The sequence below is a fragment of the Agelaius tricolor genome, unplaced genomic scaffold (genome assembly GCF_023055355.1).
Source record: "Agelaius tricolor isolate 1412-34295 unplaced genomic scaffold, bAgeTri1.0.p SCAF_1, whole genome shotgun sequence".
In the NCBI taxonomy this organism is placed as follows: Eukaryota; Metazoa; Chordata; class Aves; order Passeriformes; family Icteridae; genus Agelaius; species Agelaius tricolor.
This window is the reverse complement of record NW_027269261.1, coordinates 18,920,463-18,937,554: the sequence shown is the minus strand read 5'-3', so window position 1 is coordinate 18,937,554 and position 17,092 is coordinate 18,920,463.

The following is a 17,092-nucleotide window of genomic DNA, read 5'->3' as shown; positions in this document are numbered from 1 at the left end:
GATGTCATATGCCTCTGTGACATGACAGGAACATGGAAAATTTGGAAGTAATATTTAGTTGTGCTGCTCACATGCTTTTCACAGATGAACTGAGAAACTTTTAGAAAACACAATTATGTTAGAGTGATCTTTAACAATTATTTGGCTCCATGGCGTTTGTAGGAACTGGGAAAACCAGCTTGGCCATAAGAAATCCTTCAAGACCTGTTGTCAAATAGGTATTACAGGCGGTTGTCCTCTCTGAAAACAGGTCAGTTTTGAAGTATGCAAGTGTTTGGAAATCTAGAGACAGTCTGATTCTACCTGCATTGAGAAGCACAGGAGGGATGTATTCCCAGGTGAGATACATCTCTGAATTTGGTGAGAATACAAATCTGTTGAAAAGAAAGGACTTTTTGTTTGCCTTCCCCAAAGTGTTTTCCAGCCTACACAGCACTTATAAGGAGAAGTAAAAACAACCAACCAAAAAAACCCCAATAAAAAAAACCAAAAAAAAAAAACCAAAACCAACCCACCCAAATCAAAACAAACAAAGCTCCAACAAACAGTTAAATAGAAGCCTTACAAGGCTTTGCTCAATAAATATGAAAATATGTTATCCAAAATGAGATTGTCTTTGCCAACACCCTGCTGGGGACATCAGCCTGGTGGCTGTGCTGGAGCAGGGTGGGTTCTGAGACACAAGGGGAACTCTGAACCCAGGTTTGGGATGCCCATTATTTCTTATTTAGAGGCAGTGGGATGAACTGTTTACAGTTATTTGGTTGGTCCACCCCTAAACTGATTGGGCTGGGATTTACTGTCAAGTGAATTTTAAGAGAATGCTCTTAATTGTAACAGCATACTGCATTTTAATTTGGTTACTTAGCTTTCACCAAGAGCAAGCAACATGCTGTAAGAAGAGAAGCAGATAAATCTAAGTACCTTCCCTGTTTTGTCAGGAAAAGGACAGATCACCATTGTTTGGGAATAAAAGGTCAAACTCCAATCTTTGCCCAGTCATGCACAATCATCATAGAAATCCATTCCTCACTGTCAGCAAGAGACAATACAGAAATAAGTGCATGATGACATCTACTTGTGTTAAAAATAGCAAAATAAAATAAACAAAAAACTCCCAAATTAAACAGCGACAGCAGCCTTTTTAGTTTAAACATCATGGTATTGGCCCCTTTAAGCAGATGAGATTTGAGCCTCTGGGAGTGTCTGGGTTGAATCTCCCAGGCTCTTGCAGCAAAAGGGTCTCTCTGTCACTTGCTGCTCTCTCCTTTTCCCTTCATGCACAGTCTCACACTTGTCCCAGGTGGCTGAGCTCCAAGGCACCATTGCTAGCCAATTGCCTGTGCCATATTCTCCTGGGTGGAATAAAGATCCCTTTAAAAATAATTGTATTTCAGTGAGGAGGGAGGCAGAAGGGCATGCTAGACCTGAGAACAAGGCTAGAGAGCTCCGGCTAGGGAGAAAAGCTGTTCTGGCCTGTTTGTTTGCCTCTCTGAAGTGCTGCTTTAGGCTCTGACTCCAAGTTCAAGATTTTCCATGCTGAACCTGATTTGAACCTGAATCAGAGCCCAAGTTTCCTTTGGCCATAAATCAGTTTAGGGACAAGATCGGTCCAAAGACACATGTGAGCAACTCCTGTTGGAGTTAAAGGCTGATGTGTGTGTGCATGTGTCTGTACAACTGGAGGAAGGTCATGACTACGTGCCTATTTTATAAACTTTGGGTACTTGTTTGACGTGCTTTTTGCCTTTCATTGTCTCTGTGCTCAAAAGAGATTCTTGTTTCCCAATGTTTGGAAAGAACAAGGCTTCTCCTGACACTAGCTATTCCTCACAGAATACATCATATGTAATTCTTGCCTGATTTCCATCTCAGTCAAATGTTTAAAATCAAGTTCTAGAAATTAAAAGGTCCAGTGCTATGTCCCTCTGCCTGGCATGCACATGTTGGCTCACTGTGGCTGATGGGAGTGAGCCAAAGCTATTCAAGATGTTCTGCAAGACTGAAAAGTTTGAATCATCTTCCCTGTACCTTCTACACTGCTCTGTGCTACCTCTGGTATCTGAGGGGCTGCACACATCACATGTGTACAGCAAGGGGTTAACCTGGAGCAGGTAGAGGATTTGTTCTAAAATAAAGCTGATAAAAGTATTCCCCTTCAGAAGAGCCATCTCCCAAAGATTCTTATCCATTCTGAGATGTCTTTTTCTCCATCTGGAAAGAAGGCCACTGGATTTGAAGATAAATCTAAAAGTGTTAATTAACCAGCAGGTATTACAAGACAGGAAGAAAAAGGTTACTGGGGGAGCTCTATGGAACAAGCAGGGAGCACATGGAATGTTTCTTACAAAATTTTTTTCCCCCATATCAGAGGAGGTCACTGAAGAAATAAAAGCCAGCTTGAAGCGACAGTGGCAGCCTCACACCTTGAATAAAGCAAAGATCCTGGACAAATACAGAATTAATTACTTCTTTAAGCACCAGATGAAGGCTGTGTATCACAATGTGTATCAGATGAAGGCATGTCATCAAGGGAGCAGACTTGATAAACATCTAATGGTTGCTCTGTTCTGGTCTCTCTCTACAAAGGGCCAGTGTTGTTCCCATGGCAGATGTGACTTAGAAAATGATAGAGTTTGCTTCCTGGTTATGATAACCTTAACCACTTAACAACTGCCTTTGTATACCGTGTTCAGGAGCCTCTTCTGTTTTTCTCCTGAAAATTATAGCAAAAGTCAGTTCAACATCAAGTATAGAGTGGTTCTGTGTGTGGAAAAAAGGTAATACCTCCAAGAACAGCACATTATGAAGTGGATCGCCATACCTGCCAGCTCTCAGGGAGAAGGGAAAACAACACTGGATCATATTTAGCTTTGGCATAAGCGGGTGCAATTCCCACAGGGATTTGCACCTGCTTATGCCAGGACTGAGTAGGGCTCATGGAACTTGCAGGGTGGTCATGTAATTAAATTACGTGCTCGTTCGGTGTATTTCTTTAATGAAAAATGATGCAATATTTTTTCAAAAGGACAGCTGTGCATTATTTTAAAAAACCAATTAATTATCTTCATTACCAGTTTGCCCTCACTATTCAGCAGATTTTCAAACCATCAAGGCATCTTAAGCTTTTGTCTTTAGACAGGAGCACTGACAGTCTGAATTATACACTGCTTCCTCCTTATTAGAAGTTACTTATAATAAAAATACTGCCACTGTGGTCTTCAGTTCAATGAAGTCCATTGTAAACTCCCCAGTATAACATAAACCTCCCTAAAACACATAAAATTATTGGCTTCCAAGACCAGTCTCACTGAAAGAAAGCTCTGTATTTAGTCTTTGCTTAAAACACAGGTATTTGGTAGGATGGAATTCAAACTCCCAACACAGTTTTAAAATGTTAGGTCCAAGGAAAGTTGACACAGACCATGTAATTTTAATTAAAGAAAGATTTTGCTCATTTATGGCCAACAGGGGCATTGTAACATTGACATATCGATGCTAAATAATTATGAGTCCATAAATAATTCAGTATATAAAAATATTGTATGGCTGGTGCCAGGTAGTGAAGGGAAATAGCACTGAAATAGTTGCTGTGCCACGTTACTGCTCCAATGCCAGGGGATAGACAGGTAATGTGATCTAACAGCTATCCAAACAGGGAATGCCACAGGCTACACTACCCACAGAGCGCACTTGGAAGTATAAAACCAAAGGCTGTCCAGTTTTGCCGCCTCAGTATTTTAGCACCACTGTCACAGATGAGGATAACGCTTTAGGAGTGGTACCAAGGAGAAAGGCAGCAGACAAATCACATGCAGAAGGAGAAATATTAAAAAGCAAATTGATGATGAATTTAAGATTTTTTAAAAAATTGTTATTCTAGGAGTTAGGAAAATACCACAAACTTATTTCCATGGATAATCATCCACCTTTAAGACAGAATTCAGTTCAGATGGGATCCTGACCCTTTGGTTTTCACTCTCTATGGACTTTCAAAAGTCAAATATTTGTTGGCATGAATAACTGGGGAAAATAAACTTTAACCTCTCGCTCTGGAGTGTTGATGCCAGAAAGACGGTATTTTTAAAATTTATTTATTATAAAGTTTGATAAGGAGTTTTTCTGCTCTGGACCAAATGAAACATATCACACAAGTTTTTAATGGGAACCATGTCCATGAGGTTTCCCAAATATGTTTCTGCTCTGTGTGGTATTTGCTCTGATAACACTTGAAACTGTCCATGGCTGCTTTGAGATCGATAAATTTTTTAAGCAGTGAAAATGAGGATGATGGGAAATCCGAGGCCTAAGGCAGGTACAATCAAGCAATCTGTCTAAAGCTTCACAGAGAGTTGCACACAATTGAATGTGAAATTAAAACGTGCCCCCCTTCTTTAACTATAAGATAGTAAGCATATGCCAAAGTTTCCTAGGAATGCTCATCACCTACAAAAGCTCCATGGCTTAAGAAATAATTTCCCTATTTGCTTTCCAAGATTATCCTTCCAGGTTCATCTGCTACTTTTGTGCTCCCTTCCCTTTGGAAAGGCGCAGTGGTTTCAAGTAGCTTTTGATTATGAGAGTTATATTGATGTGGGTTATACGGTCCAGAATGAAGACAACTTACCATGTGTCCCCAACAAGGAGTCAACCAACACAGCTCAAACAAGAATATCTAACAGCAAACACCTTGCACTGGATAAAACTTGTTTATTTTATCCAAAGACAACAAAGGTACTAGGAGATTTGGTAAAGTCAGGGCTTGAAGCACAACTGCTGAAGAGGAATAAAAAGGAAATGCTTGAACTGCTCCCTGCATCTGCCCGAACTAAGACTACTACAGTCCAATAAAACCCTTTCAGCCAGCATACTGTATGAGTTTAGTAATTTACCCTTGAAGATTTAGTTTTCTATGCTTGGATTTGGTTCATTGCCCCTCTCACACCTACTTTCAGATCTTTGTGCACACTCCAAGCTGCCCCTGTAAGTACAGTCATGTTTGATTTTCATTAGTGTATTACAGCAGAAAAAATAAAGAAACCCTTTCCCTCAAGGAAATAGTCTTCAAATATCTTGTTCCCAGATCAGTGTCTGTACATTCAGTGCCAGACAGACACAGCCAGTCCTGCACATAGTGCTGGAAGGCCAAGCAGCACTAGGGCTGTGCGAAAACCAGGTCTCCTCCAGGTTCTCACATGCCGGCCATCAGCCACCACTGCCAGGTCTCTGCAACTGCAAGTGGTTTATGAGCAGCAGAAGCACAAAATAAAGCCCAGGGACACTTCCATGTGCCAAGGTTGCTGAAGGGGTTGTTTTGTTTTGACCCCACTTAACTCCTGTCCCATCTTTGCTGCAGGTGCAGTCTTTTTTCTTCCTCAAAAAATCAAGACATTTCCTTTCTCATAGTTTGGGAAAAGAATAGGCCGATTCTTCTCCAACCAAAATGGCACCTCCCACCAAATGACTTCTTCCCTCTCATTCCTTTCCTCCCCCAAAGTGACAGCTGCCTTGTGAATGCTGTTACAAGAACCAATGTTACAGGCAGACCTGACCGCTTGTTAGCGCTGTTTGCTCAACTCAAAACCTTAATTTCTCCTTTTTTAAAAAAGGGAATATACTCAGACCCCTAGACTCTCTTTGCAGCTTGTTGTATTGCACTTAATAGATTATTTAGCTGTTATTTTGCACTGAGTTGGTATTTTGCACTGAATAGTAGGTTTGTATCCTCATGGGATTCCCCTCTTATATGATATGGTCTTTCCACTCCCCTTGCCCCGTGGTGGTCTCTCCCCAGCTTACTCCCTCCCATCACTTGTATCGCATTGGCTGTGTTCCCTCTTTTCTGCCCCCCATTCCCCTGCATTTAAAATCTCTTGCCATGAGAGATTCTGCCTCTTTTCCCTCAGGGATGTCACCTCAATTTCCTAGTGGGTCCTATCTGGGAATAAAGTGGGACTCTGGTTCCGAGAAGAAAGAGTGCCTCGAGTCTTTTGTCCTTGTAAGGCTGTGAGGGGCGAGGGTCCAGAGCTAACCGGATTGGACCCTCAAAGGCCCTGAGAGAGGTCAGTCTTTACATCAGATGAAACCAAACTTCAGTTTTGGATGCCAAATGTGTGCTTGTGGACTGGCTTCACAGAGCTAGGGAGTAGTCTAGACAAGAGGGTACCCTTGAGTCTTCATGATGACTCAGAGAGCTTGCTATGGTCGCTTATCACCATATTTATTTAGCAGGGGAGTTTTGCCAAGGCCTCAGCACTGCCCATATTCTATCCCATCCAAATCAATTAGGCATTGGGGATGTTTTCAAACCCAAGAGGACCAGAGCATGTTTAGGACAGAGGGCACAAGTGCTCAGTTCACTGCAAAAGAGACACAAGCCACCCACAACAAATTTACATGCACACCAAGCATTGGGAATTCTATTAAAATTATCACTTTACTGTTTGCTGAATGCTGCCAGATGACAGAAAACCAAGAGAAAAAGTGCAGCTTGAAGGAGCATCATGACTAAAGGGCTTTGGGCTTTTAATCCTGAGTGATTCATTAATTCATTGATCAGAATGCACAGGCTCAGGAGAAATGAAGACAAAGCCTAAAACAGAGAAACGTAAGAAGGACAAAAGCAAGCTGGATAGCACAGTCCACAGTTTATTGTTACAAAATGAGCCTGGGCTGGCAGAGAGGCACTGCTGCTTTCTGGGTGGCTTTTCCACCAGTTCTAGGATCCCTTTCCCTGATGGAACAGAGGCATCCCTGTAGGGAAGCCACCAATATGGCTACTACCACCTTGGTGGAGCCAGATTTGACATCACATACATTTGTACACATTTTTTAACTGGTCAGAATTAAGAGTCAGAGCTTTTACCTTATTTTATACCACCTTTCCTATGAGGCTCCATGATCCCCTAATAATAAACCAACAAAACCCCTAACATTATTCCCATGGCCTGATACACTCAGTTCAAAGGGAAGAGCAACATGTGCCTGTGCAGATGGTTTGCTTTCCAAGAGGGCTTTGTGATTTGTCAAATTAACACCTGGAGAATGAGACAAGGAGGAGTTTCATCCCCAGGCAAAGTGAGTCATCCTCCGAGTTTCCTCACGACCTCTTTTTTAGAGGCAGTTCCCAAAAGAGGGAGAGAGTGAGCGGACGTACACTTGTTGTGTGTGGCCTAGCTTCTATTCCCAAGCTCTTAGCTCCTTAATTACCCTCCTTCCGAAGGGTCAGGCTTTGGCTGAAGATTACCCTGCACTCAGTTATGTCTCATCCTAATGAATGCTAATAAAAAGCATTTAGATGACTAATGCAACATAAAACTCTGCCTTATTTCATTGCATCTGCTTAATAAGGACCTCATTTAATATCAAATTACTGCCTGCTCAGCCAAGGCCTTGTATTTGTGGTAACAGGACCGTGAGGTGGGAATCAAGAGCTGCAATATGGAAATTCCTCACTAATATTCTCTGCAGGGCTGTGCAATTACTTAATTCATTTAGCTGAGCCAGTCTGATGGTTCAGCCAACTGTTTCACAACACTGAACCTAATGCTAGGCAACTGGCCTCCCCATGGGCCTGTCCTGCAGGATCGCTTTTCCTGGGACCCAGCTATTAACAGTTGCCTGGGGGATTTCAAAGAGGATCACAGATAGTGTTACAAATGAATGGGTTTGTAGTAGCGAACATGAAATCCTGCTTCCTCCCAGTCAATCAAATGCCAGCCAGAGGATGCCCCATGAGACAGCAGCCACAAAGAAACAGCATGGCTGGGTTTAATCTCTGTTATGTGTATCACAAAGCATCACTGCATGGACAAGTGTCTACATTTAAAAATATTCCCTCTTGCAGTTTTAGAGAACACTGCTCCAAAATTCCACTATCCCTCCTTCCCACAGCTGCTTGACTCAGCTGGCTCCTGTAGAAACTAAAGTTCTCCATACTGCACCTCAGATCTTTTGGGAAAATTTTGAAAAATGTAAACAGTGATGATTCCCACTCTCATGAACAATGACTTACCAGAAGTGCTTTTACACACTTTCCTCACAGCTTTAATCAAACCTTAGACAATAGTATTTTAAAGGAAAGGATTTAGTCAGTATACTTGAGTTCAGAGAAGGAACCATACTAAAAAGAATGCTAAGTGTTACCATTCATAAGCTGTGAGTGTTAAAAACTGTTAAAAACCATCCAATCATTGGTTTGACTCTATACACAGTTTTGGCAAGTCAAAATACTGAAACATTTTGTCCAGTCCTGGTTTACACTTGTGAAAAAAAAAAAGCTACTGTAAAAAATTGGAGAGGGTGTAAAAAAAAAAAAAACTCAATCCACAAATGTGTTTCAGCAGCTGCCTTATAGTAGAATTTAAAGCATTTTATTTGCTTAGCTCAGTAAGAAGCAACAAGATCACAGAATACGTATGTCTTCACAGGAGGAAAGTGGTCTAAAAAATGTGATGAACAGCAGTAAAAACTTACTCATGACACTCAAGTCAGGCTGACTCAGGGCATACCATGATGGGCCCAGGCTAACGAGCAAAACAATAGTTCTGCTAGTATCATTTTCAAAACAGATGTCTGTCTCGGAGATATGGTTTCACCAAACAAGTTATTGAGCTCAGGGAAAGATGTGGATGGAAGGCAATGGATCTGCAGCAAGTCAGACTACAAGTAGTATTGGATAGAACAGCAAGAGAAGAAAAAACCACCCTGAGGAATCCCACTGGTAAGAGAAACTTACCCAACTCATGTGAGAAGCACAGCTGGGCAAACTCCTGCTGTGCAGGGACTCCCTCTATGCAGGGCATTGCCCTTGAAACAAGACAGCTTGTCCCTACAAATCCCTGTCTGAATGGTCTTATTTTCACCACGACTTTCCAGCCTTGCAGGCACCCTTGCAGACAATGCGTACATGCTGACAGTGGGCAGAAAAAAAACACTGGAAAAACAAATATTCTAGCATATATTTTCCTATAAGAGGAAAAACCGCACAGAGGACCAGGAAACCCACATTGTTTCGAGGCTCTCCAGGGCCAGCAGATGTCCAAGGGCCGTGGAGAAAAGCGTTTGTGGGAAAGGTCAGTGACTGCACTACACACTGAGGCTGCTGCCTCCACACCACGTCCACCTCCCTGGGAGGCAGAAGAGAGGGGCACAGGGTAGAAAAGAAGCACTGGAAAACTGGATATGTCTGCAACACACTAATACATCTGAGTGTCTGCATTTTGTAGGAAATAGTGAGCCCATCTCTTCCTGCTCCATAAGGACTTCTGCAGATGGCTTTTGTGGTTCCAAAGCTAGAGCAATACAATCAGTTTCTGCCTTCACCACTGCTGTCTTGTACTGTTTTACCACTTGCACAGTTTTTGCACTCCTGCTCCTTATAAAATGGTAGGAAAACAAAAATGTGCCCAACTCTGGTAACTACAAAAAGCTGTTTTGCACAGCAATCCATTGCTTTCCACATTCCCCTCTTTCCACTTTCTTCCCAGAAAAAAAAGCTGGATGATTTGAAGAATATTTTCAACCTCCCTTGCATACAAAAAAAATAATTCCCCTTTTATGGCCTCCCACCCCCACCCCCATCTACTTTCCTACGCTGTCAGCCATGGATTGCCACTAGCAACACACCAAATACAAAATTCAGTAGCAACCTGGGGCCTATCAGGATTCAGCCTTTGAATCTTGTCTGATTTTTCTTTTGGTGGCAGGTTTCAGCGGATTTCTGGGAAAGACCTGAAATAGTTCAGATTTGACTTAAAGCTGGAAATGCACTTCATGGGATGGACAGTTGGTCAGAAGAACCCAGCCCTTTTTTATCCATGGATACACAAATCATGGCCAAACTTTGGACTGGAAAAGGAGTCCTCCTTCTCCAAAAAGGCCTCATTTATGATGAATTTTAAATGAAACAACCTTGCTCTACTGTCATCTTTTCCAGTTGTCAGATTCAAAGCCAGGATGTGCCTTCAGCTGCAAGAGGCTTAAAACAAGACTTAAAAACATGAACCCTGCATCTGGGCATCTAATGTTGCTTACACACCTGCTGAGAGGGGACCACTGTTATGTCCAAAATTGCTTCTGAGAGGGCACTTCCAAGCAGGAGCAATATGACTCCACGAGACCTACGGCATTAAAAACTTGAAGCTGCATTACACCTCCCCCAGCAACATTGCAGCTGTATTATCACACACTTCACTGTCCACTTCCAGGTATACTACCAACTCCCAATCAACCACTACTACATTTTAAAAATCATTCTGCTAATGTACTCAATAAGTTTTTTGACTAGCACAAGGCATATTTATGGTGAAGCTTCTCTACTGTAATGCAAAATACCAGAATGAGCCAACAGTGGAAAAAAAAAAAAAAAAAGAAAAAGTCAAGTTCTAAACCAGTAAGGCTTATAAACAGACAAGAAAGCAGATGAAAACCTGTGCAGTCTTCCAGTAAGAGATGGCTTCCGTGGGCTTGTGTTCAGCCTGATAGCTCCCCATTTGCCAGCTATCATGGGTGTGGGGAACAGCAGTGGTATCATAATCACAAACCCATAAGGGATGAAGTGCCATAAGGAAGGAGGTCCCCACAGTGTACTGAAAAATTCAGGTAACCTCTGGGCAGATGTGTGCTGAGAGAAAGAAAAGGTTTTCCCGCACCTACAAAACCCTTTCACATCCCTGCCTCATCCTGCCCAAGCTCAGAAGCTGGCAGAGCCTTCTGAGTTTGTAGAACTATGGACAGAGGAGGTGAAGAGACCCTGACATACAGCAGCTGGTGACAGAGCCAGTCAAACCTTCATGATCGCCCTTCCCATCCTGGGTACAATGGTCACCACAAAGTCTTGCAACCCCTGGTAGGCAGCCACTGAGCAGGGCTGAAGCCTCCAGTGCACAGCGGAGAAGTGAGCATATGGAAGGACACAGTGTCCTCTAGAGGTGAAAAAATACCTCATAATTTGGTCACAGAGTGAACACTGGACAGCAGGATTGCTCCACAAGACCAGGAGGAATTGCTCCAGTCTGGCAAAGCACAAGGGTGGAGGACCATTGCTGGGCAGAGGAGGGACAGGCAAGTGGGCTCGCACCACCTGGTTCCATTGCAGTGCCCCCAGAACAATGGAGATGGCCAAAATTCACTTACTGAGGTCCAAAATGTATCCATAAAATAGCTCCTCAAGGCTCTCAGATGTCAACCCCCAAATCTGGCAGCTTTGCTGCCCATCCCACCTCTTCTACTTCTGGAGGGGGTTTATAGCCATTTAAGTTGCCAAACATAATCAGCCTGGTGCTGGGTGGTCACACGGGGAGGTAGCCCCATGTGGAGGGGTGGCTGCTTGGTCTGGGTTCTTAGATCAGGTAAAACAATCTTTATGGGGATAAGGAGGAAAAGAATACATGGAAGTGCTCTGTGAAGTACTGCTTTGGGCCAGGAGCTGTTTCTAGTGTTTCTAAATAGGAGGAGCTCATGAGTTTGAGTAGTCCTGCGAGGCTTCATAGAGTTGTGGAAATGAGGCTCTTAAGTGCTCTAAACTGGCTTTCAGCTAGAATCCTTATTAAACCAGGAATGTCTTCTACATATCTTTCAAAAGTAGCCACAGTTTAAATACAGCATTGTTGGGAAGAGAGGAAAAATATAACATTGCGAAATAGGCTCATTCTTGCCAGAGGCACTGTTCCATGAAAATAGGTGTTCACACAGAAGATCTAGATCTTTCCCCCGTACCACCGCAGTGTAGCTGGCGATAAACACCAGCCACCACAGGAACACAGGCAAAAAATCCCTGCACAAGGAAGAGCATACACAGTAAAGACACAAACCAAGTACCTGGAGCAGCACAGAGGCAAGACCAGTTTCCCTGACCAGTTTCTTGCTGCCCTCTCCTATCCCTGCTGGATTCAGCAGTCAGCCTAAACTCAAAACACTGCAAGGGGCTCTTCCAGTCAGGAGGATAAAATCAGATTTGCAAATGCTGTGTCTTTGCAAGACACTATTACATCCAAGTATGAAGGTCTGATGTTTGACAAACCAAGAATCAAAGAATGAAAGAAAAACCCACACACGTTGCCACACCATTTTCCCTTCTTATCCTCTCTTAGCTGTTGGCTGCTGCTGCTTTTCCCTCAAAATAGATATCACAGAGACTTTCCTGCCATTCACTCATCCCAGGAGTCTCAGCAAAGCCTTTCTTGGTCAGACAGGTCTTGAAGGTCCATCTTTTGAGCACCAAACTCTATTATTGTGAATATTACTAAGCAAAAGAGCATTCAGCAACTCCCTTTAGCCCAAGGAGGAGGACAGCTGTTCCTCCCACCACCCTTTTGGCTTGGCTTTAGATAACGCAAAGCTGGGGAAGTCAACCACAATATGAAGAATTATTTGTAAAGCGGTAATGGCTGCAGAGCAACAGATACCAAGGAGCTCTGTTCCATGGAGGGATGCTCAAAGTGCCAATATCCTGCTTGTTCACCAACCAGCTACTGAGAAACCAGATGTCCACAAGAGGACTGAAAGCCTTTGAGAGACTTATAAAAGAATACTCAGTCTCTGCTAAACCTCCAAATTCTAGCCTAGGTGAAGGAAGAGAATGAAAACTGAATTCTAGTGGGTTTTTTGAAGCAGCTCTGACCAGTGGCCAAGCTTGACCATGTGTGGCAGTGGCTGAACTGATGGGAGGTGTCATCCTGCTGCACCCCAAGCATCTCCAGTACGTCCAGTGGGGCTGAAACAGAAATAGATCTTCCTGCTCAAGGAGCATGATCAAGGCAGGCTGTAGGATTAGCTGTGAGCTCAACACCCTAGGAACCACATATTGCTTACATTTTTAAGTAGCAAAATGTACCAAGAAGTGAAAAAAAAAAATTTTGTGCAAAGCCCACTAATACAGGGTTTCTAAGCATGAAAATACAAACAAACACAAACCAAAGTCCCTCAGTACTAAGTTCACCCGGAGACACAAAGCTCCATTTTTCTTGAGTGATAAAGCCAATGGATCTAGGCTTGGTAGAATATCAGAAAAGTTTCCAAGTCAGGAGAACCAGTGGCTCCCTCGGGCAGGGAGAGACAGCCTTACTTGCAGGAATAACAGGTTGGGAGCTGCACTGCTGCGGAGCGCCCAGAAGATGACAGTATTTGTTAAAATTTTGTCACTACAGCCCCTGGACAGCCGTGATACGTGCCTGAGCAGGACCCAACGATTCCAGTATTTGAAAAGAGCATTACTAAAGGAAAAAAAAAAAAAAAGATTTTGAGAAATAATAAGGCCGGTTTGGTTAGTTTTCTGCTCTCTTCTTGTAGAGCCTGTCTCTGAGCCAAGCAGAAAATGCTGAACTGAAGCAAAACTCATTTTTATCTTGTTTTTCATACATGCTTAAAACCACAAAAGATGTAAAATTTTCCTTGGAATAAATTAGGATCTCTGTAAATGGCTTTGTATTTGTCCCAAGCATTCTCCATTTCCAGGGACAGATTATATAAATTCATGGCTTTTTTCTTTTCTTGTCTTTAAATTTCTTTTATTTGTGCCTTTATTCATGGAAATTATTTCCTATTTAATAACTTAAGAAATTCTAATCTGGCAAAAAACAACCACTGAAACAATCTTCCCTGAAAAGCTGCTGTGTTAGACAAGCAAGCAAGGACTGTGTGAATACACATGGGAATGTGTCTTTCGGGTCCCTGAACTATAATTAGAGCAGGGACATTGCTCACGCAGCCATGTAGCACTGCTCAGTGCAGCAGTAGCAGCAGCCTCCTCGTCAGGATTTGCTGGTTTGCAGGTTTTGCTCTGGCACAAGCCACCACCTGAAACACCAAACAACCAGGAACCAGCCCAAACACAAGTTCTTACCTCATCTAAGAGGGTTTCTGGACTCCTCAACCTGACGAGGATCCCCCGCTGAAGAAGATCACTTTCTTTTCTCCAGGTAGGTCTCTCCTGAAATTTTTAAAGAAGTGAAGGTCACAAACCTGTCTCACCCCTCAGAAACTTATTCCTGCATTGGACAGAATAACTCAAGGAGCAGACTGTGGTCCAGTGAAGGACAATTGGTAAGTATTAGTGCTCCAGAATCCCCAAACTAGTCATGTTTTGCACACTAAATGCTGATATTATGTTTTAACTCTTTCACCTGTCTTGGCAATAACTGTGGATTTTGAGGATTTTGTTTACTTTTATTATCGTTAATGGCAGTCAAAACAGTTTCCTTGGAGGTTTTCTACCTCCTTTCTAGGAATCTGGTATGCTTGAGGAAAAAAAAAAAATCCAAGAGAAGACTAATGCTAGTACACATTTCTGTGTTTTCAGACTTTCTTCTTCTTTCAGACTTTCTTATATTTGTCCACATCAATAAATGGAGAGTACAAGTGCATTAGAGGTGTCATCTCAATTGTTTTGCTTAATTTTTCGTAAGTCCTATACCCCTTTACTCACATTCTTGGGGAGCTTGAAAACAACACAGCCTTTTTTAATTTTTACCAATATTATCTTGTCATTAACAACTTGCCTTAAACTTTGACTGAGCTCTGGTTACTGTTAGCCAGCCATAAAGAGCCCCAGGGGTAGTCTTCTAGCCCATACATATAGATCCCAAAGTTACCCTGAACACCTTGATTTGATAGCAACCTTTTCCTTCCTACCAACACCTAATACCTTTTAGATATAAAAGTCAAGTTAACACTCTTCTGGACTGGAAGTAACTTAATAATTTCCCTTTATAATAGCAGGAAAAAAAAAAAGATGACAGCCTAATCATAGCCTATAAAATAAGGCAGATTATTACATTGTACTCCACCCTTAAGTATAACTTCTCCACTAAAAGCCAAACCTGATAAATAGTACTCCTTCTCCAAACTCTACAATCAGGAGCAGCTTCTCCAATGCAAGACACAAGAGACCAACTCTTTGAATCTCAGGATTCAAAATCCTGAGAAAATCCTCCTGAGTAGCAGTGAAACAGAAACAGCAGCAACCAGCTATTATCTTACAGCATTGATCTTCTCACAGGTGTTTTGATTAGGACACACCATCTTCTATCTTATAACCCATATGATAACATCCAGATGGCTTCTCTCTCTAAGCAGCAGGTACTTCTCTACCTTGAGCTTTTCCCTTATTGTACCTATGGAATGAGTCTTCTTCCCTCTCCATGAGAAGGCATGTCCTCATGGCATCTTCTCTGATAGCACTGCAGGGTTGGATGACTTTCTTAAGAAAAAAAAATTACCTCTTAACTCCCCTCCCACTAAAGCTATTTGAAAAAAACACATTTTTCCCACACTATTGTGTGTAATTAACAGTTAAGCTGTGAGACTTCTGTGAAAGGCATTGGGTGGTTTCTCTCCGTGCAGGCACTGCCTGTCTTTACAAACACACCGTGCCTCTATTTGGTATTGGCAGACTTTTCTCCTCTGGGGTGCTAGGACTCCATATGTTTCTCTTTTTCTTCCTGAAACAAGAGTTATTTTCCTTATGATGGGATGGGAAACAAAGCCTGAAAGCAGTATTCTGCCCAAAAATGAGGGTGTGGTCACCAGAAACAAGGAAATAGTTCAAAAGAGTTTTCTCCCATAGGAGCAGCAGTGCCTTGAATAGGCTGCTTAAATACCTCTCAGATCAGAAGGTCATGGCAAGGATAACCATGTACCCCTGGCACATGGGGCTAGGGAAGCCCTGGGATAGACACTTGCTATGAAGGTTGGTCAAAGGTCTCAGAAATGCCCCCTTGAGCACCACTGCTCTCTTTGAGTTCTGTAGGGGGATGGAATTTAAGAGAATAGAAATGGTGCAGAAGGCAATCTCACCCCTGAGGAGTTGCAGCTGTACTAATTACCAAGGATTAGGAACATAGGATTAGGCCCCAGCTATGTCCAATAAGGATGAGTGCTGTAAAAGAGTGGGTTAGGTGGTTGAGAAGAGAGCTGGAGTTTGTTGGCTGTGCTGTGAGGAGCTGCCCATGAGAAATCACCGTGAAGGTACGGAAGTTTTGCAATCAGGTAACAACAGAGTTCATCAATTTAGTGTGAGAAATTAACCTACATCCTTCTTATGCTAAAAATTTGCCATTCAAATGAATCTGTGAGTTCATCTTGAGCTCTCTTACCTAGTCAGACACTCCTTCTCTGGTTCTGGAGAGCAGTCTCCTGACACTGTTCATGCTTCCGCAGAAATAATTATTCATTCAAATGGGTTTAGGCAGGCAGGAACATCTCTGGGCTACCCAACATGGAGATTATGGCCCTTCAGAAAGGAACCTTCAGCCTCCCGAAGACATCAGGAAGCCCAGACTTTCATGGATGATGTGGTAGGAGAAGGATTCTGATACAGGGATTAATATCCTCCAAGGGAGCAGATGTGGCACGAGAGCCTTTAGAAAAGACCCTGCAATCCTGCCTGCTAGTGGGGGAGGGGGAAAAAAAATCCTGCTTACAACAAGATGTTCCTATTTGCAGAGGAAGGTGATGATAGCTGGGATGAAGAAAGGAGAAAAAAAATGCAGGGCAGCACCCTGTGTGGGGAAAGGTTGCTCCTCTGCCTGCCACAGCCAACTCATGCTCAGAGCTACCAAACGAGTCACTGGCTACAACCAGCCTACACTGTGGGGAGGGCTCACAGCCCACACATCTCTGTGTCTGGGCAATTTCCATCTATTTACATCCAGGGCTGGCTGAAGGGATGAAAAAGCAGCAGCTCTTTCCTTGGAGGGGTGGGCAGTGGATGCAGAAAAAGTGGGGAAGGCAATGGCTGCATCTGCCAGCTCCAACTGCTTCTGGGCCATGGCTGAGCATCACCAGGAACCACATGAGTGGGATGCTACTGTAGCTCCTTGGTTGAACTGAGCTACTACCTCTACGGCAAGTATCCCACCTGCTTTGAATGGCTTACTTGTCTTCTTAATTCCCTCCTCTTCATCTTTTTTTGCCCATTCCCCCTAGTTTCAGGGAAGAAAAGAGAAAAATAATGGGGGAGATATTAATGAACCAATGTCATTGCTGTTTATTAAGTTTTACCTGTTCAGCAACAAATCTATGCTGTGCCTGTTGCTTTAATTAGCTGTCTCTCAGTGAGGAAAATCAGGGCTGTGAAGAGCTGATACAGCTG